At 32.1% G+C, this 6029-nt stretch overlaps 1 protein-coding gene across 2 annotated transcripts in view; it reads right to left on the bottom strand.

Moving 5' to 3' along the window:
• Positions 1 to 6029, bottom strand: part of CADM2 (cell adhesion molecule 2) — a 1084478-nt gene that overhangs the window by 9825 nt on the left and 1068624 nt on the right. The window lies entirely within an intron of this gene.

Here is a 6029-nt window from a genome sequence, read left to right as displayed (position 1 = left end):
TTTCTTTCTTTCTTTCTTTCTTTCTTTCTTTCTTTCTTTCTTTCTTTTCTCTCTCTCTCTCTCTTTCTTTCTTTCTTTTTTAGAGTGAGTTGGGAGGGCAAAGGGAGAGGGAGAGAGAGGATCTTAAGCAGCTTCCATGCCCAGCAAAGAGCCCGATGTGGGGCTCCATCTCACAACTCTGAGATCATGACCTGAGCCCAAATCAAGAGTTAGACAATTAACCCGGCTGAGCCACCAGGTGCCCCTGTACTTTATTTTCTAAAGCATTATGTCTAGTATTTGTCAAGATTATATTTATCATTTTTATTTCATGACCATGAAACCTACTCAGTTTTCCTATTAGTTTAAGTAGTGTTTATTTAGTATAACAATTCCATTTAAACATCTGGGAAAATGCTTTTCTTTGTTGAACATCCATTATTTCTCTTATTGAAAATATTTTTCATTGGATACAAATTAATTTTTTATTCCCTTTGCCCATACTTGCATTTTCTTTATTATTAATGTTGAAATATTTTGAAGAAGGATTCTCTGTTCTGATGCTGGTATTTATTCCTGCTCAGCTTTAATGCTGCAAATCAATCCACCTACAGAAACTGTCTTTGAAATGAAATATGACATTTGTACATAATGGGTGTACTGGAGAGGGAGTCTTAGGATGTAGATCATTATTGGTGAGAGATTTCACTGATTTACTTCATGCATTTTGCCTATACTCTTCATTCCCACAGTAGAATCTCAGATATGTGGACCATCCCCCCCCCTTTTTTCTGTACAGTAAGACAATCTTTTAGAATTTGTTTAAATAAATTTAAATTTATCATGTTCTTCATTGCATATATTTTCACTGGATTTCGGATACATTTATAGTATATTAATAAGACTTTCAGAGAAAGTAATGCAAACACATATCTATTTGACTCTAGTCATTAATGTTCTAGATATACTCTTATAACCTATGAAGTAAACACTTAAACTTTTAGCCTTCAGCTCATCAGCAAAATAAGTCCACATACAGTCCCAGGATTTTTAAGATTTCAAAGATAGGATGGATATAGATAATGTTACTTTGCACATCTATTTGTGAATATATTTGTTTAAAAAAACTAACACTGTTGGTTATGCTTTTTATTTTTCCCCCATAACTCTTAGAACTAAAGTCTGTCTTTAATTCCTACAGTTAGCAACTAAAACAAGTGACTGAAATTGAGGATCAGAGAAGTATCATCCTAACAATGCAAAAATAATATATGATTTAAATGGCTAAGTCCCAGTGGGAATCTCTCATATATCCTTTCTCTCATTTCTCTCCTACTGTCATAGCAATAAAAAAAAAAAAAATGAAGTACAGCCTTCAGAAGTTCCTTTACAGATAGCCGAGTCTTCATTATTATTCAGATAAATACATCATATATCCTAAAGACCATTATTCATTCTCAAGTGTTAGTCTATGATTTGTGGGAGTTAGTCTATTAACACTGGAGTGGGTAAATCCCAGTGGATTTGGCAATATATTAGCAGTCTCTTTAGTTGACAATGCACAAAATACAAAGAATATTGTAGAATTAAAACTTTCTGAACTTAACATCTTTCAATTAGGGTTACTGGACACTTAGTAAAGGCCTCCAAAGAGAAAATTATGTTAAATAATAATATTTAGGGTTAGTAATTTCTGATATTTAGAAGAGTAGAAAGTAACCTCAAAGTATAGTTTTATTTAACACCTTAACATGGAGAATCCTAAATTATGTAATTCTATCTCTGAAATCATTGCTGGGGGTTTCTATCAAGTAGCTTGTCTGTCATATGTTTCCCCTTAAAATGAGAAGTATAAACTCCCAAGAAAAGAACATCTGACTTTCTAGGATCACATCATGCAGAAATTATAAGTGCTACATAGTTTTTAATCCAAGTGTTAGAATTATTTTATGATAAATAATTTTATAAGTTATCATATATGATTTCCAGTTTGAACAAAATGGTAGGAAAGAAGTAAAATTAAAATCATTTTATGTAAACATTTTAAAATTAGGTTTCATGGCTATTTTTAAGAGAATGATTTTCATTATATATTAAAATAAATATGTTTTCAAGGCCATATTTGGATTAACAATTGTAATTTTTTTAAACGATAAGATCCTAAGGATATGTATGCATAATAAGAATGCTATTCACATACTCATGAAATTGATAAGAAGTTTTTAATGTTTTCTTACTGAAATCTAATAAATATTATCTACAAAACTGTTTAAATGTCAGGGTTCAGACTATACATTCATTATCAATAGTTCAGTATCAATTTAAAAAGTATGGAATAGTGAATTGGATAGTAGGTTAGAAAAGTGTCAGTTAGGTTTGAGGCTCATGTAAAGAGAAATCTTTGGCAAATCTAGGGATTGAATTCAATGTCAATATTGAAAAATATGAATAAGATAAAACTGGAATGAATACAAGAATTAGTGAAAGAAACAAGTGCCTCTTATGGAAAAGTCAATAAATAGTTCCCTAGTAACAACCATCAGAGTCGTGGAAAGTCAAGATTTACATGAATTAAGTACAGAGTAGTATAGATTTGGACCAAATATGACCAGACTGCATGATAAGAGCCACTTCAACAATAAATACACTTATATTACTATTCTGTACCCATTTTGGAGGATTTTTTTAAGTGATTGAAAACTCCTGGAGAAACTTCAGTTTAACTATAAAATGGTTCAAAATATGAAATTCAACTCAAAGTTAAGTATAAAATTGGGATTGTCACCTTTAGAAATAGAAAGCATATATGATTTTTCAAGTTGTTTCCCTAAGTGTTTCTGAGTTACAGTCAAACGATATCTAGCATTTCTACTGAGTTTTCTCTTTGTTGGGAATGTACTTACTTTGGGTATTTAAGACTTTAAGAAAGTAGGGTATTTTTATTTTAAGAAACTGCTATTGCCTGAATTGTGTTTCCATAAAATCCATATGTTGAAGTGCTACTACTCACTGTAATGGAACTTGGAGATGGAAACTTTGGGAGAAAACTAGGTTTAAATCAGTTCATGATGGCGAGGCCCTCATGGTGAGATTAATGCCCTTATAAGAAAAGATACCAGAGCTAACTCTGGTAAAAATTTAAGGCCATAGAAAACAGATTTGGAGAAGTTTGGACAATCAATACTCATTCCCAACCAAATTTTTTGTAGACAAATAGAAGATCCAAGACTGCGCCAATCAATTTCTTTTAGTTAGTTACCTATAATTGAGTTGTACATTGTATTAGGTGTTGTATGAGTTAACACTGCAAACCCCTCTATCCATTCACCCACTGATGTATCATAGTGGTTAAGATGTAACGATTGACACCAAGAGCATCAGATGAAATCAATCTTGGAATGAAACTATGTTTCATTGTGTACACAAATAGAAGGAAAACAGTAGAATCGAAGAAAAGTCAGTTAAAGTCTTCAAGTGAAAGAAATTGCTAACAAAATCCTGGATTTAGAAATTGTTTATACCAAATCTTAAACCACTTACTGCTACTGATTTGACTTTAAACAAGTTTCTTAACCTTTTCATCTTTAAAATGTGAATAATTCTTATTTTCCAAGGTTGTCAAAGGTTAAATGTGTTACTGTACATAAAGAGCTTAGAGGAATATCTGACACAATGTAATGTAAGCACTATCTAACAGTTATATGGGGGAGGGGAGGAAAGTGGAAAATATAAATCGCTGTGTAGAAAAATACAGCTTTCCTTTTTTAACTTTTAAAAGACTCATTCAGGGACTTTTGCTCTACATGGTAATGGTGAACCATCCTAAGTGTCTAAATATTTGAAAAATGGGCAGGGGATATTAATAGAAGAAAATTTGCATAACGTGAGATTGAAGAAAATGAAACTAGTGGGAGTTTGATGGGTGAAGATTAAATGAGAGAATAATTTATTGAGTATTTAATCTATGCCAGGTTCTGTATTATAAATGGCTCATTTTATTCAAAGCATGCAAAGTGTTGACTCAGAAAATCATAGTTATTATTAATGTAAAGATTGATAAACCATGGGACAGCTTATCTAAGCAAGTTTTTGGAATAGTTTTTGAAAGACTCAAAAATATTATGAAAGTCAGTTTTTAGAATGTGTCAGATGACTTCTATTTTGAGAACAAGTTTGTTGAGGTAATTTCTAGCATTTTATTTTTTCACACAATTGTATTCTCTTTTCTTCTATCCTGAAGAGGAATTCAATGCCCATCCATGCTAAGTGACTTGACTTCCTGTTAGTGCTGTTTCTTCAACCCTTAAAATGTTCTTTCCTTCTGCCTAATTAAAGTCCAAACAACATTGATTGGTCTCCCCATGTCAATTAGTCCTGAATTGTTTCATTCAGAAATTGTTTATCTCTTGAATTAATTCACTTGCTTAATTTTATGTTCCCCCAGAGATGGAAGTTTACTTGAATGAAAGTTACATCTTATATTTGTAATATGGCTGAAATAGCACTTTTACACAGTTCTTAGAACCCAGCAGATTGAGTGAATGAATGGGTAATATTAAATTCTTACACCAAATTCCAGACAGAAGCTGGATCTTTAGATACCATTTGCTGTGCTGAGTACAGCACAGCACTCCTTCACAGTATTAAATTATTTGTTAAAAAATAATAATGCTGTCCCTATTTAAATATTTTAGAAATTAGTGCTAAGTAAAAACGGCTCATCCAGATTTGTACTTAATGCTTTGAATAATTTGGTTCTAACATTAAATTTGAATTCTTACTATGTATTAAGAGTCTATTTTATGGGCGGCTGGGTGGCTCAGTTGGTTAACGACTGCCTTCGGTTCAGGTCATGATCCCAGTGTCCTGGGATCGAGTCCCGCATCGGGCTCCCTGCTCGGCAGGGAGTCTGCTTCTCCCTCTCTCACTCCCCCTGCTTGTGTTCCTGCTCTCGCTGTCTCTGTCTCTGTCAAAAAAATAAATAAAATCTTTAAAAAAAAAAAAAGAGTCTATTTTACTTTCTCTAAATGGAGTAATGCTTCAGAAAGAGAGTCACTATTGCAAGACATTAGAAATAGTTACACATAATTTACTGATAAAAAATATAGATCCCTTGGCAGTATATGACATTAGCAAAGTCCCTAGGGGAAAATATATCAGTACATTCACTCAAGGATCATCTATTACCGTCTAATTTTATGTATAATTATTGTTCTGACAAAAATACTTAAGAACAATCTCTAAAGGATAAAAAAATGAAAATATATTGTTCTTTGTGTGTGCACAGTGATTTACACATAATTTTAACTATGAACAGTGTGTATAGGGACTCTAAATCTATGGGTTCTAAATTAAGGCTACATCGTACAACAGGTTTTCATTAAGAGGAAAATTCCCGGCAAGCACAACACTTAGCCTTTCTTCTCAAAAATGTATTTACTGCACCATAAATTGTGTTCCCTATCAAGCTCATAAATATACATGCTGCCACACATTTCTAGGCATAATAGCATCTATGGCTTCCTATTCAGAAAGATTAGGACAATAATTATAAAACTACTATTTTGTTTTGTTTTGTTTTGTTTTTGAATTTAGTGTTTCAAGGTTATTATGCTTAGAGGGATCATCAATTTATAAACTGTTTTAGCAAGTGAAGTGTGATTATCAGTGATACAAAAGTGAAGTGTTGCCTCCTACACAAATTTTATGCAATGCACTATAAATTCTCTACTGTGAGAATTATCTCCACTCAAGACCTTTTATCATTTTTTATGAGTTACAGTTTTCCTAATTATATAACAATTGATTTCATTAACAGGTATTATAGATAGTTAACAATGTGCTGGCCCTAAACAACATATGCACTTGAATAAGATTCTCTATTTGTCCTTGAAAACTAAAATTTAAGTGGAAAATTTCTCCCAAAAAAGGAATTCTCATTTTTGGATAAAGTAGGTTAGAGCACAAATCTCTTCATTTCACTGATCTTCTGCTCTCAGGATAGTATTTCCTTGACTACTTCAAATGAGGAAACTTTTCAGCTCTGAAGA

The sequence above is a fragment of the Mirounga leonina genome, unplaced genomic scaffold, assembly GCF_011800145.1.
Source record: "Mirounga leonina isolate KUSES-001 unplaced genomic scaffold, KU_Mleo_1.0 Mir_169, whole genome shotgun sequence".
NCBI classification, from domain to species: domain Eukaryota; kingdom Metazoa; phylum Chordata; class Mammalia; order Carnivora; family Phocidae; genus Mirounga; species Mirounga leonina.
Note: the sequence above shows the minus strand (reverse complement) of the source record. Positions and strands in the feature narration are given on the sequence as shown.